The sequence below is a fragment of the Paroedura picta genome, chromosome 8, assembly GCF_049243985.1.
Source record: "Paroedura picta isolate Pp20150507F chromosome 8, Ppicta_v3.0, whole genome shotgun sequence".
Classification (NCBI taxonomy): Eukaryota; Metazoa; Chordata; class Lepidosauria; order Squamata; family Gekkonidae; genus Paroedura; species Paroedura picta.
Genome location: NC_135376.1, coordinates 81,587,210 through 81,615,178, shown reverse-complemented (window position 1 = coordinate 81,615,178; position 27,969 = coordinate 81,587,210). Strand labels below are relative to the sequence as shown.

The 27,969-nt window shown below is 44.7% G+C and overlaps 1 protein-coding gene and 1 long non-coding RNA gene across 12 annotated transcripts in view; both read right to left on the bottom strand.

Annotated features, from left to right (window-relative positions):
* The window catches only part of GRID1 (glutamate ionotropic receptor delta type subunit 1), a 982,837-nt gene that overhangs the window by 793,901 nt on the left and 160,967 nt on the right, over positions 1–27,969 (bottom strand). The gene's annotated exons all lie outside the window — the stretch shown is intronic.
* Positions 15,407–25,991, bottom strand: LOC143843889 (uncharacterized). Its single transcript, XR_013233728.1, has 3 exons — positions 25,876–25,991; positions 16,974–17,043; positions 15,407–15,483 (listed from the first exon to the last, which is right to left on the bottom strand). It is a non-coding gene; the product is annotated as an uncharacterized LOC143843889 (long non-coding RNA).

The window sequence follows — 27,969 nt, the reverse complement described above, 5'->3', positions numbered from 1 at the left end:
TCGTCCCCAGTAATGCCTGAGTTGTTTATATGGGTCAGAGAAAGAGGCAGAGACAACAACCGGGTTTTAAGTTCTGGGAGGAGGGCGCTGGAAACTGAGTCCCTGACCAAGGTCACCTCAGTCATGAACTCATTGACAGGCTTGGAAAAGTCAGTATTTCTCATCTGAGATCCCCATCCCTAATGGAAAAGCATCAACATGGAGGTGGCCAACTGCCTTAGTAGCCAAGAGGAGATCTCAGCAAGTCCTTAAGCCCTGACCAAGAGTTGTCAGTTCCAGGTGGGGCCTGGAAATGCCTTGGAATGACAACTGGTCTCTAGGTGAAAGATATCAGTCCCCCCCCCCCGGAAAAAAAAGAAATGGCTGTTTTGGAGGGACTCAGAAATCCTAGAGCGATACCACATCCCTCTTGAGCTTCCTTCCCTCCCCAGACCCTGCCATCCCCTGGCTCTGATCCCAAATTCCAAGAAATCTGCCTCCCCAGAGCTGGCGACCCTGCCCTGAGCTAAGCTGAATATAAGAACATAAGAGAAGCCATGCTGGATCAAGCCAATGGTCCATCCAGTTCAACACACTGTATCACACAATGGCCAAACCCCAGTTGCCACCAGGAGGTTCACCAGTGGGGCCAAAACTCTAGAAGCCCTCCCACTGTTGCCCCACCCAAGTACCAAGAAGACAGAGCATCACTGCCCCAGACATAAAAATGTAAGAGAAGTCATGTTGGATCAGGCCAGTGGCCCAACGACTCAAACCCTTTGTGTCACACAGTGGCCAAAACCCAGGTGACACCAGCAAGTCCACCAGTAGGGTTAGAACTCCAGAAACCCTCCCCAAGCACCAAGATATAGAGCATCATTGTCCTAGGCAAAATGTTTCATCTCTACCTTGTGGCTAACAACCACCTGATGGACCTCTGCTCCAAATGTTTCTCCAGTCCCCTAGCTGTCAATGCCTGTAGCCAGTTTTTACATCACAGGAGAAGTGTGATTCCATTGGGCTGCTTCCAATGAACACCACTGAAGAATCCCATGGAAAGGGGACTTCATGCGAGAAGAACCGTGATGCTTTCAAAGGATGGCCTTTCCGTGTTGTCCTGGCCCTCCCGTATGGCTTCCCCATTCCCATATTCATACATGGAAATAGCACCCATAGGGATGTCAGAGCATGCACACCCACAAACTCACTGCTTAAGCTTAAAACCCGTTGCCAAGTCTCCTTGGTCTTAGTAGCAGCTTTGAAACCTGAAAGCGACCTTGGATATTGACAGTGCCATCCGAAGCAGAGTTACACCTTTCCAAATCCATGGAAGTCAATGAACTTAGAAGAACGCAGCTCTGTTTAGGATTGCATGGTGAGGGATTTAAAGGAAGTGGGAGGAGCATCTGTCATCAGCTGTTTGGCAGGCACTTTCCCTGCATTTTCAGGCAGCAGAGGGGCTGTTACCTGGGAAGGGAGAAACAGGCATGCACGCAAAAAGCTCCAAAACATTTTGAGTCCAATCTGAAAACATGAAGGGGTGTTTGTGCATTTTGGCTTCAGCTGAATTGTTTCCGCATGAATCAAAAGCGGTATGATTTTTAGTTGGGTTTTTTTGCACTTACATAGTTTTACAACACATATACTGTGATTTACAGCTTTTCTCAAAAAAATAAAAAAACCCAACCCCTGCCTTGGATTTTGGATTTTGTTTTGAAGACCTCTTTGAACCACGCTTGTACTACACACAAAGAGTTCTATGAACAGATCCCAAAAAGGACTGCCAACTTTGAATGTCAAGAATATCTGGCACCTTGGGGACAGAGGAGCAAAGCAAAATTCTGACCAGGCTACTCCAGGGTCAATATTAAACATCTTTTGTCAAGTCATTTTTGACAGCTCCGGACACAGTGAAAACAAGAGCAGCTGACGTTTACTGATCGGACAGCATGAAAACGCAATACCCTCCTAGGACTAGTTCTAATCCACCAACCCAAATGATTTTTTCCCTCTTAGAGCAATACTTTGGAGAGTTACTATAGATTTACTATACAGTTAATATAGATCATGAATTTTGATTTCAGTGGGCTTAAGCAGGAGTAATTCTGCCTCAGAGTGTGATCCTTTTAGCAACAGAGAACTGTTTTACATATTTTCAGTTATTTTGGGAGCAAATATAGTATGGTTGCATGCACATGATTCCGGAAGTGCGGCCATAGAGAATGACAGAAGACATAACTTCTCTCTCCCTCTAAAAATCCTTTCCTACGTCACAGCATGAGGGGCCTACACCTCTCTCATTGTGGTTTCACCATACCCATTTTTCTGCATGCAATCCAGATTTCTTTGAAAACTACGTCATGCCACAAGACTAGGCATTAAGGCTGGCAAAGATATTGCTCTGCATTGATTCACTGCAAACTGTATCTTGTCAGATGTCAGAAGCTAAGCACGGACGACCTTGATCAGTCTATGGATGGGAGACCACCTGGGAAGTTCAGAGTTGTTGCACAGAGGCTTGCAATGGCAAACCACCCATGAACACCCCTTGCCTTGGAAACCCAATTGGGTTACCAAAAGTGAGCTGCAACAATATTTCTCAGGTCATCAATAAAACCCTAAGCAAAAATATCAACGTGGTACAGCAGTTAAGAGCCAGGGTGGTGTAGTGGTTAAGAGCAGCAGCTTCTCATCTGGCGAGACAGTTTTGATTCCCCATTCCTCTACCACTTGTAGCTAACTGGGTGACCTTGGACCACTCACAGTCCTGATAGAGCTGTTCTCGCAGAGTAGTCCTAGAATCATAGAATCAAAGAGTTGGAAGGGACCTCCTGGTTAATCTAGTCTAATCCCCTGCACAATGCAGGACACTCACAACCCTATCACTCATCCACTGTAACTTGCCACCCCCTTGAACCTTCACAGAATCAGCCTCTCCGTCAGATGGCTATCCAGCCTCTGTTTAAAATTTCCAAAATTGGAGAAGCCACTACCTCCTGAGGAAGCCTGTTCCACTGAGAAACCGCTCTGTCAGGAACTTCCTCCTGATGTTTAGATGGAATTTCTTTTTAATTAAATTCATTCAATTGGATCTGGTCCATCCTTCCTGTCAGAGCTCTCTTGGCTCCACCTACCTCCCAGGGTATCTGTGGTGGGGAGACAAAGGCAATGGGAAGCCACTTGGAGACTCCTCCTGGTAGAAAAAAGTGAGGTATAAAAGCTAACTCTTCTTCTTCGCCTGCAGAGCAGTGAACATGATCTGGTTCCGAAGTATTTCTTTATACAACCTGCAATCCTTTTCACAGCTCCCCTTGCAGAAATAAGGGTAGCAGAATCAGTAGCACCTGAGTCCATCAGGATATGCCTGCTATTAACAATACCCGGCACCGATCTCACTTTGAGACCACTTTCATTTGGACCCGAAGTGTTGCAAACAAACTAGGATTTCAGCCCCAATCGCCTTTGACAGAAGCTTGGATGACATCCAGCACTGGATCTGAAAAATCAACTCTGAAACGCTCCCGGCCGGCCGCACTTGGATCGACTTGGTGACAAGGCAGGCAGACGCTAGCTGAGATCCGCCATGCCCTCTCAAGCCAGCAAAGTTCAGCCAAATGAAAATTGAGTTCTCCACAGTCACGATTAAAGATTGTTATGATTACCCTTCAATACGCATCACCGTGGCAAGCTGGAAACACAAGACGGCTGCTTGCCTTGCCTGTCTAACTTTCAGATTTGCTGGTAATAGAGATGTCACTTCTTGTCTAGTGCATCCGGCAATGATACTCTCCAACAAACACGCAGGACAGCTTCATTCTCCCCCTCCCGAGAGGGCAGCGTTCAAAAGGTTTGGCCCCCAATCCTCGCACCTTAACTGACGCGCAGCGGCTTCGGGGGGAATTAGAGAGCGGAAAGTTTCAGGGCAATGGTTTGAGGTGAGGGGAGAGGCTACATTAAAATCAGACTAAGTAATACAAGTTCCTTTACAGAGCCTACACAAAAATGTTTCCTTTGACAAATCCCAGTTTTTTTTTAAGAACTCCAGTTTGAACATTCCAGTTCCTTAAAAAAAAAATCCCTGTCACTCTTTTACCTTTGCACTGAAGCACATAGGGTTGCCAGCCTGCAGGTGATGGCTGGAGATTTACTGGGATCACAACTGCTCGGCAGGTGACAGAAATCAGTTCGCCTGTAGAACATGGCTGCTTTGGAAAGTGGTCTCTATGACATTATACCCTCTTAAAGTCCTTCCCCTTCTCAGGCTCCCTGCACTCTCAGAATCCCCAGGTACTTTCCTACTTGGGACTAGCAACCCTAGGGTTACAGCAAACATCAAGATTCAAGCTTTAAAGGGGGATTAGATAGATTCATAGATAATAGTAACTTTTCACCATTTCAAGCAGAGTACCTCTTTAAGAGCATGCTTTTTAATAATCACAGCCAGTCCAATGCCCTATTGGGCAAAAATGTCGCTAAGACCCACCTGCTTTTTAAAGTCCTTGGTGGATGCCAGGTAAGTGTTTGAGGGCACCATGGCATCACATTGGGGACCCCTACACCACACCATATGGGCCTTATAGTTCTATTACATAGTGCTTTCCATGTGACATGAATGAACATGCCAACTCCTTCTCCCAATCACTTTCAACCTGGTTTTTCACAGCCTAACTTCAGGGGATAAATAGATGGGAAGTTAAGTCAACAGAGAGGATAGACTGTAGGCATAAGAGATAAAATATACACTGTCTGCAGATTCTCCCCAACAAATTATTTCCTTTTCTCTCAGCACAAACTCAACCTCTGATCACTGATCAAAAGTCTTCCTGCTAAGTGGAACTCCAGTTCCATTTCAACAGAAGTCAAAACTTTTTTTTTTTTTTGTGCTGGTGCTTGGAATTTTAAAATTTTTTGTTTTGTTCCTGAATGCAGGGGAGACTCTAGTACAACTTGCATCTTGAAATAGCATTCCCGCTTCTAAATAAATAAAGAGCCTCCAGATGCCTGCCTTCACCATGGAGTGATACATGGCCCCCTAGAGACCTTCGAAGAACAGCTTAACCCAAACGGTCATGACATCTGCACTAAGGAGCAAGGACTCTCTGCAACACAAGTAGTGGCTTCTCAAAGTTTTCCACTGGGTTGGTTTAATCTACCTCTTACCCAAGGTCTGAATGAGCCACTCCAAATGAGCCAATAATGAAATGAATTGTTGGCAGGAATGCTCAATCCCAAACTCATGCAGTAGGGAGGAAGGAGGTAATGCGGTGGGGTGGCACCTGCTGAGGTGCCACTGAGGAGCAGGCAGTGTTACCAACCTCCTGGCAGTGGCTGGAGATCCCCTGGGATTGCAACTGATTGTCAGGTAGGGTTGCCAGCTCTGGGTAGGGAAATACCAGGAGACTTTGGGGATGGAGCCAGGAGTGGGCAGGATTTGGGTGGATAGGGACCTTGGTGGAGTATTATGCTATAGAGTCTACCCTCTAAAGCAGCCATTTTCTCTGGAGTAACAGATCTCTGTCCTGTAATGAGCTATAATTCCAGGGGATCCCCAAGTCCCACCTGGGGACTGGCATCCCTATTTCCAGGCAACAGAGATCAGTTCACCTTCAGAAAATGGCCACTTTGGAAGGTGGGCTCTATGGTATAATACCTCCCCTCCTAAGTCCCACTTCCCACAGGTTCCACCCACCCAAATTCTCCAGCTATTTCCCAACCCTGAGCTGGCAACCCTTCAAGCAGTACAAAGTGGGATGTATGAATATATGCCAAGAATGACCAAACTGTGGCTCTCCAGGTGTCCATGGACTACAATTGCCATGCAACCCTGCCTGCATGGTCATCAAGAGAGCCACAGTTTGGCCGCCCCTGCTCTAGGGCAATGTTGTCAGACTTCCTGCCCCCCTCGTGGTGACCTGGGCTCCCAGACTCTTAACAACAGTGTGGGGAGGAAAGAGGAAATATGCCCCAGTCCCCATTTTGTCCTGGACTCAAGAAAGGGAGAGATTCTCTCTTCCATCCCAGCTAGTGTCCAATATTCTGTCTGCTTGAAATATTAATATTTCTGAGCATGGGAGACTTAAGAATGCAGAAGCATGGGTCCTCTCAAGATGTTCAGAGGTGAACACATGAAGCTGTCTTATACTGAATTGGACCACTGGTCCATCAAGGTCAGTGCTCTCTCATTTGACTGGCAGATGCTTTCCAGGATCTTAATAGCAGTCTTTCACATCACCTCCTATCTGATTCTACCAGGAGATGCTGGGGATTGAACATGGGACCTTTGCAAAGATGCTCTACCACTGAGCCATGGTCCTTCCCCATGGTTTGCTATTGTCTTCCCAGCAACTCTGGACTTCCTTGCTGGTCCAAGAACTCATCCTGCTTAGCTTCTGAGTCTGATGAAATTGGGCAATAAACACTTTGCTAGTGGCCAAATAACAGGTATTACCTAATCGATCATTTGACAAATTATATGAGCAGTTGTTTGACTGGGGGACCAATCCCACTGGAAATTGCAAAATACATTTCTGGCCACCTGAAACAGTCCATTCTCTAATTGGTAGAATCATAACAAAAATGAAAGTATAAGTTCTGAGCCACACACACACATCTATAGCTAAACCCTTCCTTTTAATTCACACCTTCATAGGCCACGGCCCAGAAATACACCCTCAGCCAGAGAGCTAATTTCCTTCTTAGCGTCATGAGCCCGTCTCCTCTACGCACTGCTCCTCGGCATGCTATTTAAAGGATAATGCATCAAAAATTAATCAGCCCAAGTGAAACTTTTCATGTCTTGCTGTAGATAGGAGCGTTATTCACGCTCGTGGAGATGATCCTCAGTATTTCGGTTTTAATTCAGCCTCTGGATTGTACAAGCAAAAAGGGGGGGGGATTGTACAAAGAACATTATCTGCATTTGTATTGCCTAAAGAGCTCCCACAGTATTCTGTGGCTATGATATAATGGGTTCCTCCCCCCCCCCCTTCTTTTTCTTCACAACAGGATCGCCATTTCGGGCTTTCAAACATACATGCTGACACATTTCTCCCTTGCCTCATCTCCACTTCTGTTTATTTCACCTAACCCCAGCCTTCCTCCCCAATGAGGATCTGAAGTGGTTGACATTATTCTTTTATCCTCTATTTTATCCTCCCAACAACCCTATAAAACAGCTTGGTGTCATGGTTAAGAGTGACGGCCTCTAATCTGGAGAGCCGGGTATGATTCCCCACTCCTCCACACGCAGATAGCTGAGTGACTTTGGGCTAGTCACAGTCCTGTTTGAGCTGTTCTCACAGAGCAGTCCTATCAGAGCTCTCTCGGCCTCACCTTCCTCACAGGGTATCTGTGGTGGGGAGAGGAAGGGAAAATGATTGTAAAATCCAGTTCTTCTTTCTTCTTCTTCTTTTGCTAGATTCAGGTCTGGTAGCTCCCCAGAGACCAACAATATTGGGGGGGAGGTGGCATTTGAGAGCCAAATATCTCCTTGTCATACTCTAAAAAGCTTGATTTTCTAAATTCTTGTTGGTCTCTAAGGTATTCTTGGACTTGAATGGAGCTGCTCCATTGCAGACCAAAATGGCTACCCACTGAAACAACCTGCAAGAAAACTTATCCTAAGATTGTGTGATTGACCCAAGGTCACCCATCAGGCCTCCATGGCAGAGTGAGGACTCAAGCCTGGGTCTCCCAGATCCTCAGCTGACTCTGAGGGCTTCACACACACTAAATAATACACTTTCAACCCACTTTGCAACAGGGTTTTTCACTGAGGAAATGGCAAAATCCACTTGCAAACCGCCGCTGCCAAAGTGGATGGAAACTGCATTATTTAGCATGTGTGAAAGTGCCCAGTGTGACTATCATCCCTATGCCACATCGGCATTGTTTACTTGACGGGGCAAAAGGAGCAGTTGCCACAAAATTGCTTAGCTTTTCAAGGTACTTTGACGGGGAAAATCAATTTTGCTCATTAGCCATCTGTGGCTGCCAGACACATTGACACCCCCTGTAGGGGATTCCAGCAGGATTGGGGCCTACCCAGCATGTAATCTGTGCAAGACTTTTGCCTGGGATGTCAAGAAAGTGGGAAGTGACAAATGTATTTTGCAAGTTTTAACAGAGGAGAGAACAACGCTGGCTACTTCTGCAAAGAGGAAACCCAACGAAGAAGGAGGGAGGGGAACACAGGAAGAGGAAGTGAGGCTGGTTGTCCTGAGCAGGAGATCAACAGGGTTCAAGAAGAAGGCTGGCACAGATAATAACAGAGCAGAAGCTGCTGGTCAACAGATAAGCAGCAGCAAAGGCCAATGACCAACCAAGCTGCAAGTGGTGCTGCAGGTAGGGGCAAGTGATGGGTCCAGATCAGGGGTCCCCAGTGTGGTGCCCATGAGTGCCACGGCACCACACTGATGTCAATTTTAGAAAGTAGGTGGGCCCAGTCAGCTGTGACAGCCATTTTGTAACTGGCAAGCTCTACCCCATATGGAAACCATTTTATGACAGCCATTTTGTGGCTGCCTCCAACATAGGGTGCCAGAATTCCACAGGTGCCCTCAGGCTCAGAAAGGCAGAGAGCTTTGATTTAGATTTCCAAAACAACAAGTGCTGGCCCAGGGAGAAGCTCTCTATCCCAACTTCCAGAGACAGATTCCTGCTGGTTCTGACATCAAAATGGGGGGGGGGAGGATTTATAATTCCCACACATTTCTCCAGGTTCTTTGGCCCAACCAGATTTTGCTCCATTGTGGATAGCAGAATCCTGAGGCATTCTGACTTCAAACTCTCATGGGGATATAAACATTGGCTCGGTGCTTGAGCAAACAGACACCCCTGGTGCTTTTAATGCACATGCAAAGCTGCTCTGGAGACATTGAGGAAGTAAAGTGTGAGCTGTTGTGCTCCCATTATCCAGACGATGTTCTATGGAGGCCCTAACTTTGCAGTCATCGCCGCAAGCAGGAGATGAAATATACTGTAATATCAATGCAATAAGCAGGGAGATAACGCCTAAAATATATCACTGCTACCTGAAGCAATATCAATCACAACAAGAGAATATATTGAAAACGAAGGAAATTAAAGTGGATGACTCCCCCCCCCCCCTCCAAAAGCATCAAGTCTTGTCCCATAACTCTCGGTTCTGGTTGGAAATGCCAAAGACGATGATGCACAGCAATAAAATTCTTACGTATCCTCACCCGAGATGTATTCTGATACGACTTCCACAGCAGAACAGAAATGGCTCCTTGAATTCCCTCTCCAAAGAAACACAAATAGAACTGACCCTTGCGTGTGACGTCTGTTCTTTGCTGACACAATTGTGCTTCCACTAAAGTAAGCAGAGGTTGAGCAGCGTTGGGAGTCCAGGGGCATCTTAAAAACCAACCAGGTTTTATTCAAGGTATAAGCTTTTGTGCCAGACACACTTCTTCAGATAACAGCGAAACAGAATCCCCTCAACCAAAACATATAGGTAGAGGGTGGGCACTAAATTAACATACAGCATAATGAAGATGTTTGACGGATTCCAGAACCAAACAGAAATAACAAACTCAGCTTAGAGAAGCTAGGTGAAAGCCCATGTGATTGCAAGGGAAAATTAAGGCTATGTTGGATCAGACCAACAGCCCATCCAGAACAATGCTCTGCATCACATGGTGGCCAGAACTCCAGAAGCTTTCCCACTGTTGCTGACCCCAAGGATCAAGACCACAGAACATCACTGCTGCAGACCACAGAACATCACTGCTGTGGCTAATAGCAAAATACAGTCACTCCAAGGACAGGCGATGAGATCTGACTGAGCCCTCTCCCCAGTGGAGCCCAAAACCATCTTACAGCATTGTTCTCCACTCCTTCTATTTTGTTCACACACCAACCCATGTAAACTGGGTTAAGCTGAGAGAATACAACTGGATAAGGTTGCCAGCTCCGGGTTGGGAAATTCCTGGAGATTTTAAGGGTTGGACTCTAGGGGGGGGTAGTATTTGAGGAGGGAAGGGATGTCATAGAACCCCCCCCCCAGCACCATTTTTCTCCAGGGTAATTTAACTTTGCCACCCAGAGTTCAATTGTAACTCCAGGAGCCCTCCAGCTGGAGGTTGGCAACTATGCAAATGGCCCAAGGTCTCTCTCTCTCTCTCTGTCTCTCTCTCTTTGTCTCTCTCTCTCTCTCACACACACACACACACACATTCTGCTGCCAGCTTCCATGCCAGAGGTGAGATTTGAATCTGTGCATCCCAGATCCTAATCATTTTTTACTATCAAACTTTTATTAAACATTTTAAAAAATACATCATCAACAAGGAAAAAAAAGAAAAATGTAAGTTACCAAACTGGAAGCGAAAGGTAAAAGAAAGAAAAAGAGGAAGTAAAAAAGAAAGAAAGAGCAGGCAAGAGGCTTCCAATTTTATCCATGATGATTATAAATCGAATGGTCTGACATTGTACCTGCTACACTGGCCATCACACTGGCTCTCTTATTGACAGGTATTTGGGTATGAGCCACATCCAAAGTTTGACTGGACTCATTAAACAGAGTAAAGATTTTTTTAAAGAATCAAACGCCATGGAAGATACTCGGAACTCCTTAGAGTAAAACTGGGCTACAAATGCAATTAAGCAAACTGTGGCATATACATAGCCCACTGGAAAGGCGCCATGAACAAGTGAAATAGCAGGGGGCAACACAATTTATAGATTACTGTAATACACATTTATGAGCACAGACTTTTAGGTCAGTCCTGCTGGGAATGACAGTCTGATTTAGTTTGCTCTCCTTTGCAGATTAATCATTAAGTAAATAAAAATTGTAAAGCCAGAGATTTAGGGAAGATTTGGTCTCTCCACACCACCCCCACCGTTCCAACTTAAATGAAGCTGAGACTAGAAACATCGTGATTCTCCCTGGCTCCTTTCTTAAGGAGAAAAGGCTAAAGGTTCTGGTAATTACCTTCAAGGCCATACGCAGTCAGGGCCCAGTGTACCTGAGGGACCGCCTCCCTGCCTATGCCCCCAAAAGAGCTTTACGCTCCGCTGCCGCCAACCGGCTACTGGTCCCTGTCCCAAAAGAAGTTCGCCTGGCCTCGATCAGGGCCAGAGCATTCTCTGTTCTGGCCCCCACCTGGTGGAACGAGCTCCTGGAGGAGATCAGGGCCCTGACGGGACTAAAACAGTTCCGCAGGGCTCGCAAAAGGGAGCTCTTCCGCCAGGCATTTGGCTGAGGCCAGGCCAACCAACCAACATCTGCAGGGTCCCTGCCCCCCCTCCCCCCAGAAACCCACTAAGACTCCTGGACCTGTTTGAGTTACCACTGTTTATGTGATGATATACTGTTATGTTATACTGTCACCCAGTTTATCAATTAATAATATTAATGTTATTATATGTATGGTTTCATGTATAGTTTCAGTTATATGTAAACCGCTCTGAGCCTTCGGGGAGGGCGGTATATAAATATGAATAAATAAAATAAAAAAAAATAAAAATAAAAGGAGAATTCTAAATGTTGTGCATGCCTGTGGTCACCTTGGCTTGCAAAACAAAAAGCTGCTTCAAATTGCATCTTGTATCCATCTTTCTCATTCATTCATTCATTCAGTCATTCACTCAGTCATTCACTCATTCATCTGAATGACTCTGATCTCATTCCTCCATATACATACCCACAAGGTGGCCAGCAAGAATAAAAACAGCAACAAAACCAAGAAGAAAATAGCAGATTACGCAATGAAACTGAGGCGGGGGGGGAGGGGACCTTAATCAGAACAATTCCCCAAAGAAAAGGACCTTCTTAGAAAAAGAGTCAAAAACAGCAGGGCAGCTGGCAAAATGTCATGAGCAAATATAGACAAGTGGGACGGTTTGTAGTGAATGCAATACAAGAGAAAAAAACTATCCCAAGGCTACTATAGTTGTAGTAAAATTATACAGATTACATGAAATAAAAGGTTCTTTGTCCTTGTTTATTCTTGTATAGGATCCAAATCAGACAAAATGTCATGAGGCAAAGGGCTTTAAAGGAGATAGTAAACAAAAAGCCAAAAAGTGGAGGCATTTGGAGACGTGCTTCTATGAGGGGGCTCGCCAAAGGATATATACTACTGTGTACTATGTGGTACTACCAAGGGTCTTAGCGTTGTTAAGAACTTATTATGGAAATCTAAATTAGGGACAGGTTTTACACAGAAAGAAGGGGTAGTTCCAGATAACAATATCCCAAGCTGTATACTACAGACTACAAGACAGACAGACAGACAGACAGAGACAGAGACAGAGACAGAGACAGAGACAGAGACAGAGACAGAGACAGAGACAGAGATAAAGTCGCAGCTGATTTATGGCAATCCTGTTGGTTTTTCAAGGGAAGAGACAAACAGAGGTGGCTTGCCGTTGCCTGCATCTCTATAGAAACCCTGGACTTCCTTGGTGGTTTCCCACCTGGTCTGTCACTGCTAGGTTTCTCAGATCTCATGAAATCAGGTCAGAAGCGTTAGCAAGATCCAGAGGGTGGGGGATTCAAGGGAAATATTCCTTCTTGCTGCAGACCTCCAATTCACTTCCAGGGAGTGGAACTGCATGGAGCTTTTATTCCAACACCAGATTGATTCAGTCCCTGCCCTCTACACAGAATGCGATTTCTGTTTGTATTTTGGGCGATTTAAATTTTCCTTCTGCAGCAAGAAGGATTGATCCAGTGTGACCCTACCTTTATTGTGCGATATCTCAGACTGCTTTTAAGCCTGAATATCCAGCTTGGGAAAGAAAGCTCCAGATTGGGAAAGAAAGCTCCGTAGAGAACCTCTGATAGGCTACACCTGGTCATGTGACACGCTTGCCTTAAAGGAGAAGCCCCTAATTTCTCTCAACTTCTGTCAGTCCTGGATTTTTCCTCCCTCCTCTGCCTTTTTCGATCCTCTGCCTCCCCCCTCCAAGAAAAGAAAGAGGCTCCCTGCCTGGCTCCTCTCCCCCCCCTTCAAGAAAAGAAAGAGGCTTGGCTCCCCCCCCCCACCTTCTGAGCCTCCTTAACCACGTGCAGAACACTTTCCTGTTTCAATGGGGGGGGGGGAAGGAAGAATCGAGTTCAAAGCGATCTGAATTCAACAGGATTGACAATGGAATAAAGAAAGAAAGTGCAGACTCTGCCCAGGAGGCTCCCCATCCCCATGTGCAGCACCATGGACAGCAAATCAGGGATCACCCTCCTAGATCACAGTTTTCTTTTGCTGTCCGGATTATAAAAGTAAAGGTATCCCCTGTGCAAGCACCGAGTCATGTCTGACCCTTGAGGTGACGCTGTGTAGTGTTTTTTTGGCAGACTCAATACGGGGTGGTTTGCCAGTGCCTTCCCCAGTCATTATCGTTTACCCCCCAGCAAGCTGGGTACTCATCTTACCGACCTCGGAAGGATGGAAGGCTGAGTCAACCCTAAACCAGCTGTTGGGATCAAACTAGGCCACAGTTAATCTGTGGGCCAGGCAGTCTCTTGGAAACAAGAGCCTCCTTCAGACACCCTCTGAACTTACAACCACACTGAATTCGTTTGCATTTCTTCACTACCTCTCTGCCCCTCCATGATTTGCCCCATAGACCTGGATGGCCCTTGCTAGCCTGATCTTATCAGATCTCAGAAGCTAAGCAAGGTCAGTCCTGGTTAGTACTTGGATTATTTATTATTATTACTTGTATACTTGTATATTTTTATTGTATACCGCTGCTCCCAGCCAGCTGGCTTGCGGCAGTTCACAGAAAAAAATAAAACAATATATAACAAGTCACATCATAAAACATATCTTAAAACAACCTCCAGTAATCCTAAAAACAAGCCCAAGCATCATAAAATTGGCAGTATACACAACATAATATCAACCTCTTCTCACGCACTGGACCATTAAGGATGGTATTGACGATTGTAGTGATTGGCAGTTTTTTCTAGACCAGATGACATAAGGTTCCTGATGCCGTCTAATACTATGCACAGGAACCAAAGTCGGGGAAGGAGGGATCAACCACCCAGCCCTAATCAAATGCCTGGCAGAAGAGCTCCATTTTGCAGGCCCTGCGGAACTCAAAGAGTCCCATTAGGAACTTAGAGACCACCAATTAGAGACCACCAAGAAGGCCCAGGGTTGCTATGCAGAGCCTGGCATGGTAAACCACCTCTTGCTCTGCCTTGAAAACCCTCCAGGGTTGCCATAACTCAGCTGTGACTCAGTAGCAAAAAATAAATAAATAAAAGGAGACGAGAGTGGGCAACAGTGCTTCCCCTTCAGTACCTCCCCTCTCATTACTACCTGCTGTCAGGTGGCCCCACTACTATTTTGTGTCTGTCCCTCTAGCTCAGGGGTAGTCAACCTGTGATCCTCCAGATGTCCATGGACTACAATTCCCATGAGCCCCTGCCAGCAAATGGTAATTGTAGTCCATGGACATCTGGAGGACCACAGGTTGACTACCCCTGCTCTAGCTGGATGACCAGTGATCAACAGAGCTGCTCTGGGATCAGACCCTTAATGCAGGCCCACTAAAAACTTTTTTTTTCCAATTTGGTGGTGTAGCAATTAAGAGCAGTGGCCTCTAATCTGGAGAACTGGGTCTGATTCCCCATTCCTCCTCCATTTGCAGCCACTTGGGTGACCTTGGGCCAGTCACAGTTCTCTCAGAACTCGCCTCACCTACTTCCCATGGTGTCTGTTTTGGGGAGAGGAAAGGGGAGTGATTGTAAGCCACTCTGAGATTCCTTTGGGTAGTAAAAAAAGGAGTAACAATAAAACAGCTCTTTATTTCCTGGCACTTATTCCTTCAAGCATCCTGTTTCTAGCCAAAGAAATGCCAAAGTGTCAGATTCCAGGTCTTGTTTTGTTGTTTTTACCCACATGTAAAAAAAAATGGTCAACTTCTTTTTATTAGCCACCGGCCCTTTTCATTTGTTGCCTATTTAATGAGCGTTCCCAGGCCGCTCTTGCTGTCAAGTAGGCTGAGAGGCATGAAGCTGATGGGAGCGCGGACCAGAAAAAAAATCAAAGCACACCATCCGTGCCTCAACACAATACTGCAGGAGATGAAAGGCCTTCCCTCTTAGAAGCGACGCAGAATTAGCAATGGACCTGTAAAAGCATGTTGGTTACAAAACTGGAGATTCAAATTTTAAATTTCAAATGCCTGAAGGAAGAAATGTATGTTTGTAAGGAATGTTTAGAGGAGTGTAATGAAGGTATCATTGGTGTATGGACTGGGCGTGGACTTGATCCCTCCTCACAAGGAGACCAGATTTGGGAATGGGGGAAGAGCCAAGAGCCTCATGCAGTTCAGCCGATGCTGCCGCCCTCAGTCAGGAGACCAAGACAAGCCCCAGATATGAGCTGGCCGGACAGGCCGACATGGGGGGAAGGGAGCAAGACTCATGGAGGAGAAGATGTGCCAGCCACTAGTGAAGTAGGAAGCATGCTGCAGCCCATTCCTGAACCTGTGGGTCAACCAGTCTCTGTCCATCTCAGGCTAGAAGACAGCAAGGGCAGGGTGAGCTCAACAGGTGGCGAGGGGATGACAAAAAATCAGTTCCTCTTCCCTTCCCATGTTGATATTTTTGTTTGTTTCTTTATTGAATTTATTTCCCACCACTCCCAGACTAGCTGGCTCATGGCGGGTTACAGGTTTAATAAAGGTTTCTATGATTTTGAAAAAAAATATTTTAACATACCTCTATATGCCCTCTCTTTGTGTCATTGATATATTGCAATCTTGTTATATATATATATATATCAGAGAAACTGGCTGAAGCTCTAGCCTGCACTCTAAAGAAAAAATTGAAACACACAATCCGTGCCCCAGAATGGTGCTGCTAGAGATTAAAGACTTTGCCTCTTCGAAGGAAGCCAACATTTCCGATAAATAGCTCAATGCTTTCTGTCTATCTGACATTAGGGGCAGGGGTGCGCAAACAAGAGCATCCTATCTTCCGGGCATAAAATGATGTCAGGATTCAGCCAAGTGAGAGACGGAGATGCTTTCCTTCCTAGGTGGCTTGCCCCCCAAGTCCTGACCCTGCTAAGTGGTCTTTCCCTCTACCCTTCCCCGCCATCCTATCTTAACCGCATCAAAAAGTGCTTTGAGTCTTACAGTGGGAGGCTAAAAAGAAATCCATTTTTATTTCTTAACTTTGTTTTATTCTCCCAATGAAATTAGGGACTCAAGGCTGGCTTTGGCAGAATGCTCCTTAGAAAAGCAGCCTTAGCAATAGCTTCTCCACTCTTATCCGGGGCGTATTTTAACAAGCCTGCCTTTCAACGGCTCAGATCCCAGAAGGCCATTCTCATAGCACTGCCAATCTGCAGTTAGCACCTGAAAATCTTCTTATTGGGAGGGGATGCCTGAATTGGGTGGTCTCTTCCAGTTCTGTGTGATTCCATGATTCCATGAACTGACCTTGGTCACCTGGAGATCAATGGCAGGAGACTTCCCGGTGCTACCCGGAGTTTGGTAGCCCTAGAGCAGGGGTAGTCAACCTGTGGTCCTCCAGAGGTCCATGGACTACATTTCCCATGAGCCCCTGCCAGCGTTTTCTGGCAGGGGCTCATGGGAATTGTAGTCCATGGACATCTGGAGGACCACAGGTTGATTACCCCTGCCCTAGAGAACTCAGCCCCTCAATATTATTTTTTGGAAAAAAAATAAGTTTCCTTATTTGGACCTGAAACAACACCCTCTCTTCTTCAATTCCAGCGTGATCCAGAGACAGAAGAAAATAACATTTGGAAAAAGCCCAGAAAATGATCATCTACAAATACTGGTGGGAACAGACAACAGGTTCTAAGAGAGAGGCAAGTGCTTTGAGACATACAAGGCTTCTCGGAGGTTGCTCACACATCCCTTTGTCACTTCCCAAGATTACAAATTGCTCTACCCTGTTATTACACACTTACGTAACTATTAGAAAGCAATCAGAGAGTGTAAAATGGCAGCTTGAGGCGTAGCTGCCATATATTTACCTTGTCACAAAACATTTCACTTTGTCATTCCAAGAGAGAAAGTATTTCAAAAGAAGCCATTGTCAATTATCTGTTGGAAAATAACGAAAACAAGTCATTGGGAAGAAGGGGAGAAGACCCTTCCTGGCCGTCATTTTCTCACTGTTTTCCTGGCCTTCACGTCTCCAGGGCAATGTTTTTGTTTTTCTGGCCATTACTATATTAACCTAAAAGTATTATAAAGCTAAATCAACAATGCAAAAATGATGAACGCTTTGGTGTGTGCATCCCCATGCATTTAACAAATGAACTTTTCTGATGTACTTATTGCTTTCCTGCTTGTCTTCTTTAAGACACATATAATTATATTAGCTTGGTCTTCAAAGCCCTCATTTGTAGACATCACCGAACGCTTCCATTTTTTTGCAGACGCCATCTGCCCAGCCGTGAACAAGTGTATTTGTTAACACAATCTTCAACCACCAAGGTCATAATTTTCGCACCACAATTCCCTCCACCCAATGATTACCATTTCATACTCAGAATATTATAGAGCAGCCTATACCTAATTGTTCTGGGATGTTGCAAACCTCCTCTGTCTTCTAAGATTATTGAACTTTTCACTAAAAGAAAACGGAATGCAAGCAGAGTTCAGCTCCAACGGAGGGGAAGGTGATGGGAAATAAACACTGATGATATTAGGGGTGCAAATGGCTTCAGTGTGGTAAGAATTCTCACTTAACTACTTTAGATTAATGCAGCAGCAAAACATTCACCTCGGAGGGCGGGTCATACCTCCAGAGGGAGTTAAGGAAATAATTAATGGGAACTGGACACAAAACCTGGCCCCATATTAGCATTAACAGCAGGGTTCATAACAGATCTCTAGTATTCACACTGTACAATAATGCTAATTGTAATACAAGTCACAGTTTTACATTTTTTTGTGTGTGTATTGCCTGAATGTATTTAAGTGTCTTTGATCCCAATATCAGAGTAGCACAGGGTGGTTCTTGTTTTTTTTTTTTTTAAGCACTTAATAGTTTAAAAACTGTTAAACCAGAATACAGCCATTCAGTTTCATTTGAAAAAGAATACCCTTGGCTGAATCACAAGCACGGTTCATTCCCAACTATTTCTGTGCTCTAAGGATCTTTAGATCTCCCCATCATTAAGACGTTTGCCCTAATTTATAAGAATTATAAATTAACCAAGGTGTTCAAGACTGAAATCCTCCTGGAGAGAATACCCCCCCCCAAAAAAAAGGCATTAGACTAGGCTAGCCAGGTCCCTCCGGCCAACTGGCGGGGAGTGGGGGAACTTACCAGGAGAAAGAACAAGACCCAGGCCACGTTGCCAGCATCATACAGAAAGTAACATCATCACGACAGCTCTGGTATTGTCAGAGGCTAATGGAGGCTCATGATGAGGCAGAGGAGGGGGAAGAACCTCTACCTTGCTACCTGCCTCCTGATTTCTAGACCGTGTCCTGACTCACCTCCAGCTACTGCTCAGGCTCTGGCAATGGACTGCTTGTTGTTGTTTATTCTCCCAGGAACTTGTCTGGGACCTTGTAAGACTCTCACTGTGCTGCTGACTTCCTGCCAGGTCTGATAACTACAGCTGGGAATGCTGCCAGTTCCAGGGTCAGCACAACTGACTGCCACCAGCATCTCCTTACCCACAGGGAGAAAGTTGGGATTTTCAGCCCAGCCAGGGACAGGCCATCACAGGTATCAGGGCAAAAACTCTATGGTAAAACTAGCTTCTACAATAGAGTTTTTGCCCAAATACTAGGGCATCGCCTAGAAGTAACTAGCATGATGTCATCACATCCTAAGCCTTTTTCTTTCTACTGGTAACCCACCTGGCCAGATGTTGGGGACAGGGGCTGGTGTCAGAAAAAACCCACCTCTAAGGTGGGGGGGGGGTCTGGCAATTCTATATTAGATTAGTGGATTTACATTAATGCCTGGAGTTACTTGACTTCTTTTGGACATAGAGTAGGGCCACTGAGGGAGTGGAGGGGGTAACTGTGAACTTCTTGCATTGTGCAGGGGATTGGTGATCCTCGGGGTTCCTATATTTCTGTTTTCTGTTAAGGATTACCAGTTATGACCAGGGCACACAAGTCAGCAGAAACAAGCAGGGGAATTATTCCTCACTGGTATCCCCTTCTGGAGCAGTCACCAAATGTCCAAATCCCTCTGCAGACAGACAAACTTTCTAGAATCTACAAAAAACGCAGAAAGCAAGAAAGCTAGGCTCTTTCTCCCTTCCAGTCTAGTTGGTCTGGGTAAAAAGTGTTATTGCCCCCATTCAAAGCTACTGTCTTCCCTAGGGTTGCCAGCCTCCAGGTAGGGTCTGGAGATCCCCTGGAATTACAACTGATCTCCAGACAATGGAGACCCCCTGGAGAAAGTGGCCTCTTGGAAGGGAGAACTCCATAGCATTAAACCCAGCCCAGAGCTGTCAACTCTCCACCTTGCAGTCCCCTTGCAATCCCAGTAGGAAAAAAGAAAAGAAAAACCTCTTGCTGATTGTATAGAGTAGGCCTGAGATGAATCAGGAATAGTGAACATGATTTACCCAATAATACAGCTTTCTTTTTTGCCACTGACTTGTATAAGATCAATAGGTGATTTAGTTGAATGATGGGAAGTATAAAAGCAGTGGCATTACCCTTTTAAGAGTAAAGTGGTTCTTTTCACAGTGAGACAATCACTTTGCTACCCACAAAAAAAAAATGATGCAAGATCTTTGGGTGAAATACGCTGCAAAAATTACATTGCACATTAATGCAATGCTCCGGCAAGTTTAGAACAACATTTCTTTTCCAGATTCTGCTCAAACGAAAGATATGGAATTAATGCCCAGTAACAAAGTGAACAGGTTTTATCTAATTGGATTGAAAATTACTGCCCTGGATTTAACAGCAATGTAACTTACTAGGGTAATTATATGGCTCTTAAATACCGAAACAGACTACTGTTGAAATTAAGTTAAAAATTAGAAGATATTTACCGAACGTTGAATGCATAATTAATAAAAGCATGTTTTTTAGGTCAGCAGCTTAATAAGCATTAGCTGTCAGATTTAAATAAGATAACTTGCTACGTTTCTTGATGGCCAATTTAGAAGTGCATTAGTAATGGATAGTGTAGAAGGCATTTTTTAAAAAGAAAATATGCATTAATGTCTATATTTTAAGCCTTATAAACTGCTTCCACATGAAACCAACCATTCAGGTTTCTAACCAGGTTCGCATCTGCACAAAACTGAAGAAATTTAACCATTAGATGTCACAACTGTATACCTCTTTTCAATGGGAGGAAAATGATACAGGAGTTCAGCAACAGTTTAAGGGCTAGTAGCCACATTAAGGATGTGTAGAGAAACAGCAGGACGCACTAGAAGCCGAATTTGGTTGCCTTCTTAAGTTCTGGCTTATCAGCACACGCTTACACAGTATCAGCTATGCTACTGTATTTTGTTATCTATCTGCTGTGTCTCTGTTTTTGCTTTGTTATTCCAAATTCACTGATTGGGCAGCTCTGCTCCATTCTTAGTCCAGGATGGGAGAGAGTGATGGGCCCTAGTGATGGTGTTCCCTCAGCTCATTGGTCACAACGAAATGCCTGGCAGAAGAGCTCTGTTTTGCAGGCCCTTCATAACTGTGGCAATTCCTGTAGGGCCTGCAGCTCTTCTGGGAGCTCTTTCCACCAGGGCCAGGACCAAGAAGACCCCAGCCCTGGTTGAGGCCAAGCACATGTCTCTCAGACCAGGGATCACCAGCCTGTTCACATTGGCAGAGCAAAGCACTCTCCAGGGAATATAGAAGAAGAAGAGTTGGTTCTTACATGCCGCTTTTCTCTACTTGAAGGAGGCTCAAAGTGGCTTACAGGCGCCTTCCCTTTCTTCTCCCCACAACAGACACCCTGTGAAGTGGATAAGGCTGAGAGAGCCCTGATATCACTGCTCGGTCAGAACATCTATACCAGTGCCGTGGCGAGCCCAAGGTCACCCAGCTGGCTGCATGTGGGGGAGTGCAGAATTGAACCCGGCATGCCAGATTAGAAGTCCACACTCCTAACCACTACACCAAACTGGCTCTCTAGTTAATTATGCGGTCCCTCAGGCACATTCTAGCATTCCATAGAATTTTAGCCAAATGCTACAGTGTTGCCTGCATCACAAGACTAACATGGCAACCCACAGGAAGAAGATAAGAGTCATGATAATGTCACCCTTTCATAAGGTCAACGGCTCTGAGTTGGGAAACAGCTGGGGGTGAGTCTGAAGAGGGCAGGGCTGAAGGAAGGGATAGACATCAATGGAGTATAATGCCATAGGGTCCATCTTCCAAAGTGGCTATTTTCTTCTGCCTAGAGATCAGTAGGAGATCTCTATCTACCAGGAGGCTTTCAACCATACCCTTATAGCCTTAAAAAGGTAGTGATGATCATGTTGTAGACACCTCATTCAAGACCTGAACCTCTCTCTAGAAGGCCGCATATTCAGTCCATAATCAACCTTGCATGTGAAAAAAAATAATGTTAAAAGTATTTTTAAAAGGCATGCACAGCAAAATTCAAAATTCCCACTGTGTGGGAGTGGCGGGATATAAATAAAATAATAATCAATTCATAGACCAAGAGAGTGCATCTCCAAACAGTGGGGGTGCATCACTCAGATCCATTCCACTAGTGGCAGCAAAGGGAGATGTTACTATTAGTAGAACAAAGTGGGGGATCCAACTCATCCATTGCCAAGGACGACTTGAACCACTGCCACACCTCCATTTGTGAGGGTCCAGAAGGGTATTCCTGAGAGTCTTCTCCAACCAAAGTCTGGCAATTGCACCCTCCTGCAGGCAGATGTGCACTGCTGCTCTCCACACCTATTCATTCTCACGATTGCACCCATATTAAGGAAAGCACTGTCCAGAAGGCAACCACTACATTAAAATTAATGAACCTGTGTAAGGCACAACTGCTTAACATGGCACTCCATAGAAACATTTCCATTTATTTTATTTATTTTATTATTTTCATATGCCACCCTCCCTTATAGCTCAGGGCGGTTTCCATTTGAACTTGGGATACAATGCAGGACATGTCATTTGTGATCCAAAACAAAGGAAGAACATCATGATTGTAAATGTATAACATTATTAACGGCATAACATTGAGCATTGTGGATCCCATAATGAACTACAGATGACATGGTAACTCTTGGGATAGTTGATTCTCCCCCACCCCCCAAAAAAACTTTCATACCCTCAAGAGTCCACCTCAAAAAGAAGCAACTTGACTAAATTTAAATGCAATACAGATAGGGGAATAGAACACATGCCTGCAGCACTGTAAATCTCTGGCATCTCATTTAAAGCAGACCTCAAGCGATATATTGAATATGCAGCTGTTTAAAGGGATCCCTGGCATCCATACCCAGAAGCCAAAAGCAAGATGCCATTGCTCTTTGGGACTGCAGTGTATTTAGGTCAGATCTCTGGAGGGTGGGTCAAATCTGTATCCTAACAATGGACATGATCCAGCTGAAGTGAAGGTTTTATTTCATTTGAAGAGATGCGGCTCTCTATTCTGGTGACTTATATGTTGTTGGAATATGCAAGATCTACAGCGTGTGTGAAGAGAATATGAAGAATGCCCTACATGAAAGGAGAGGTGTATTTAGCTCAGTTAGAATAGGAACTTCTTGGAATTTTTCAAATACTGTCCTGATTGGCTCATTGGAGACTTCCTGCTCCTTTGAGGACACTTCCTGCCTGCTTGCCACCAGAACGATGGACAGAAAGTTAGAGAAAGACTGGAATGGTCTTTCTCTTCTCTCTTTCTATACAAAGTTGTTCCTCTTCATAATAAAACTGTTTACTGTTTTAAGCAGCCTGGGGCTTTACCCCTCTGTGTATCTAAACTCTGCCAACAAATGGGACTTACCTTTGGCTGTTACCGACCCTTTGCAAGTGCAACCAGGGGACAGTTTATCCAGTTTATCCAGTCAGTTGCTCCTTCCCACTTTTATGTGTTTCTACGCAGAACGATTTGCACTTTTAAAAATAAAATGACCGAGATGCTAAGATTAATTCTCAATAAAACTTTTGTTTAGAGAGCAGGGGCTTAAAAAAAATCAATAGGTCAGTGACTCGAACCCCCTGTGTTATCCTATCTTTCCATTAGGTCCTGCCAAAGCTATTTCAGATTCTGTTCCTTGTTACATTACACCCCATAACCTCACAAAACAAGGTAGTGACCTTTTCTTCAGGCTCAATGGTCCTCTTGAATTTTTTGTCCAGCTCATAATTTCCTTGGATTGTTAAACGAAAACCAGCCTCCGCTTTTGAGGTCTTGGATGTTAAAGGTTTCTCAAAACATGGACTTTTATTACATTCTCTTTATTGCTCTGGGGGTATCCTATTCCGCCAGGTTCTTTGGGGTTTTGTTTTCCATGCCAACAATGGAATATACAAAACAAACATCTTTCTATGGTGTGAAAAAAAATAGATCAATTTCTTCTTCTGCATTCATATCAGGTGGTTTCAGCCAATATTTCAGCTGGCAAAGACAGAGGCCAGGAAGTCTGACAAGGACTAACGCAAAGGGCACGGGATGCGATTGGTAGGGAAGATTTTGGCAAAAATCCCAATGAGTGGTACCCTCATATAAAATGTTAAAGACATGATTTTTGTGCATTTCAGTGGGAGGTCCATAGAAAAACCGAAGGAAGTTCAATAGCTACTGGTTGTTGTGGGTTTTCAGGGCTGCATAGTCCTTTATATTTTGCCAGTAATTGTGGCTGGCCTTGTCAGAGGTAGGACATGAAAAGATGGGAATTTCTTCATGCCAAAGTTATTTCTATCTTGCTGTGTGCTTCCTTTAGAAGCCAGTAGTTTGAGGCAGATCCCTATATTCAGGATGCACAAAACAGTGATCAGTGTGATCAGAATGGGTGTCCTCTGTTTGTCAGGTCATGGACTAAGATTTGGGCGAGACTCAATAGAAAGTCATCAAGCTCTTTTGAGAAGGTACCAAGCTGATACAGCAGCCATATCACACTTGGATTGAAAGGTCTGCACTTACTGACTGCTTCTAGACACAACTCAGCATTCTGATTCTGATGACAAACCACTGGTGAATGTCCCTTACCTTGAAAGCCCTATCATTTCATCATAAATCTGCCATAACTGGATGACAAAAAAAGGGGGGGAGTACAAACCACCTAATAGTAGCTGTTTACTGTTTTTCTGCTTGCAACCACTCAAAGCCACTTGTAAAACCATCCCATAAAATAAGCAACTCATAAAAACCCCCAGCAAATTAGCAATAACGAAATCCAGTTTCTAAGATCATGTCATATTCCTTGTACGTTTCAGCAAGTTCTGCCTAAGCTTCAACATGCACTGATATCATTAAAATAGAACCTCAGATGTAGCACAGGCCGTTTTTATTTAAATGTATTTTCTCTCCCCCCCCCCACCTTCCTCCCCAAATGAACACCAAAAGTGTTTGAAGAACGTAATAAATTCACCAAAGGGACTTGCATCCAGTTCATAGCTTTAAAAAAATGCATTTTAATTTTTCCCACCATCTTCTTACTAGCTAATATATACAATCTACTAGATTTTCCCCCCTTGACTGACCTCATTTCTCCAGAGAAAAAGCATTTTAATGATATGTTTCACTGCCGAGCTTTTTTATTAGCACTGACTACCATTTCTGCTGGGTCTAAATGCCAATATGTACAAAAGTTAGGAATCTCTCTGTACAGCAATCGGGCCTACAGGTCTGAGCAGCATAACTGAATCCAAAAATCATGTGCTTGTTTTGGCCTCTGCAGTGGGGGGGGGGGGTTCTTGGATATCAAGAAGTGGGAACCGGGGACATAGCAGGAATAGTAACATTCAGTCCACAACAAGGAAGCCAAAGAACACACAGGTCGGCTGGGAGACCCAGAAAGGTCTGGCCAGGAAGGAAGAAACAGAAAAATAGCTTTACTGAACTCTTGCCTTGTATAACCTGAACTGTGATGCAGACTGTTGGAAAAACATGACAAGTTATTGGAACAATGTGTCGCTTTAGACAGTGCAGCAAGATATTTATAGAATCATACAGTTGGAAGGGGCACTACAGACCATCTAGTCCAGTCCCCTGCTCAATTCAGAATCAGCCTACAATATCCAGGATCAGTATCTGTCCAGCAGCTGCTTGAACACTGCCAGTGAGGGCGACCTCAACACCCAGTTAGGCAGTCAATTTCAGGGAAAGCTCTGCTACATAGTCAGTTCTTAGGGCCATTCCGCATGACTTAAATGTAGCAGAAGATTTACCTTTGGTACACCCTATTAATTCAATGTTCCACATGACGTCGTACACAATCTGCAACACTCCTGCAACACTCCCGCAAAAATCGCTTCGTTGTAGCGCTTCCCCAGTCATTACCGTTTACCGCCCAGCAAGCTGGGTATATATATATATATACAGAGAGAGAGAGAGAGAGAGAGAGCCTCTTGTGGTACAGAGTGATAAGGCAACAGACATGCAGTCTGAAAACTCTGCCCATGAGGCTGGGAGTTCAATCCCAGCAGCTGGCTCAAGGTTGACCCATCCTTCCATCCTTCCGAGGTCAGTAAAATGAGTACCCAGCTTGCTGGGGGGCGGGGAAACGGTAATGACTGGGGAAGGCACTAGCAAACCACCCCGTATTGAGTCTGCCATGAAAACGCTAGAGGGCATCACCCCAAGGATCAGACATGACCCAGTGCTTGCACAGGGGATACCTTTACATACATATGCATATACATAGATACATACATACATACATACATACATACATACATACATACATACATACATACATCTGCAGGTTCACATCATTTTATACATACATAAAGTGTAATACATACATAAGAGTGTAATGATAGTCCTGCTGGATCAAAATAATGGTCCATATCCTGTTTCTCTCAATGGCTAGCCAGCTGTCCCTGAAAGGCTTAGAGGCACAGCATGGAGGCCAACGTCTCTTCTGTTGCTCCCTAGCAACTAACATTCAGAACTTTACTACCTCTGAATATGGAAATTCCGTGGAACCATTCTGTCATGTGATCCTTAGAACCCAGAGAGATCGGTATTTACCCATATGGAAAAAGAAGTTGAAGCCTACAGGCAGGAGCCTTCTGAAGCTACAAAGCAAATGCATGGGTAAGCCAATTTTGGGCTCGAAGATTTCCAGCTCACAGTCTTAAACTACTAGTTGACACCTCGACTGATGCATTAGTGCAGTGGTCCCCAAACTTTTTGTCACCAGGGACCAGTCAGTGATGCTCTCTCCATAGGGCTGTTATGGGGATAAAATGGAAACACAGAATCATATTTGGGTCTCTGAGCTCTGGAGGGAAGATGAGGGAATACATGGACTGAATTGATTTCCTTGCCATGTTGATAACAGATGACTCTGTTCCAAATCTGATTTTAAGTAGACTAAGCTACACCCTCCATAGTTGTGAGGTTTCTGCCAGTTTCAGGTGCCTGGTCTTCTAGAAATCCTACTAGGAATCATAGAATCATAGAGTTGGAAGGTACCTCCAGGGTTATCTAGTCCAACCCCCTGCACTATGCAGGAAATGGCCACAAGAGCCAAGCACCTACACAATCCCTTCTGCCCACACAGTTACAATCTGCCTAACTTCCCAGAATTAGCATTTTTGTCAGATGGCTATCTAGCCGCTGCTTTAAAACTTCCAAAGAAGGAGAGCCTACCACCTCCCAAGGAAGCCTGTTCCCCTAAGGAACCACTCTAACTGTCAGGAACTTCTTCCAGATATTTAGCTGAAAATTCTTTTAAATTAATTTCATCCCATTGTTTCTGGTCTGACCCTTTGAGGCAACAGAAAACAACTCTGCGCCATCCTCTGTGTGACAGCCCTTCAAGTACCTGAAGACGGCTATCATATCACTTCTTAGTCCTCTTCTCTCCAGCCTAAACAGACCAAGCAGACCAGACCAGACCAGACAGAACAATAGGAATATTCAACTTAGCAACATACAGTCATAGCACAGAAAAATTCTATAAAATATAAATAAATAGTGACCTGTTTCCCACAGGCATCACAAAAGAGGTCTGAAATTAATCACTTTATTTGTTGGAAACTATTCACTTGGTGCAGGTTAACAACCCCAGTAGATCCTACCCAATAGGCATAAAACAGCTCAGTTAAATGTTTTGTATAAATTGAATGGGTGCACTCTTGAAAGGTTAAGGACCTCATTTTGAATGCTCTTTTGCACACATTTTTGGCCTTAAAGGCTAATAAATCCACCTGATGATAATCACATCCAACTCATTTAGGCAAACTAGTTGATAGTGACAGGGATACAGATTGCAAAAATTATGAAGAAATGCCCATCCCCACCCAAAGCACTTCTGATAGGCAAAGGAGTTTTATATGGGCACGAGCATGGTTTCGTTGCTGGGGTGGGCATGTGAATCCTTCCCTCCAACAACCACAGGGGATTCTTGACCTTGACCTTCATTTGTGCAGGAGCCCAAACACAGGCCTTGCACTGGATCAAACTATTGATCTATCAAGTTCAGCATTGCCTACTCACACGGGCAGCAGCTCTCCAAGGTCTCAGGTCTTCCCATGACCTATACCTGATCCTTGATTTGAGTCCAGTGGCATTCTCAAGTCCAGCAAGATTCTCTGGGTATAAGCTTTCAGGATTCAAAGTTCCCATTGTCCAATGCCATTGGGAGCTTCCACCCTGGAAATCTTGCTTACACTCCGAAAATCTGATCCATATTGGAGGTGCTACTGGGCTTGGATCCTGCCATTCTACAGCCGATTAAAATGGCTGCCTTCTGAAACAACAGAAAGCCACACCACAGCCTCAAATAATCTACCAGATCATCTCGGGCAGTTTTGGGGAGAAACTATTTAAACTTACTTCTCTTTCATGGTTGGGCCGACTTGGGTGGTTCCCGTGCCTCTTTCATGATT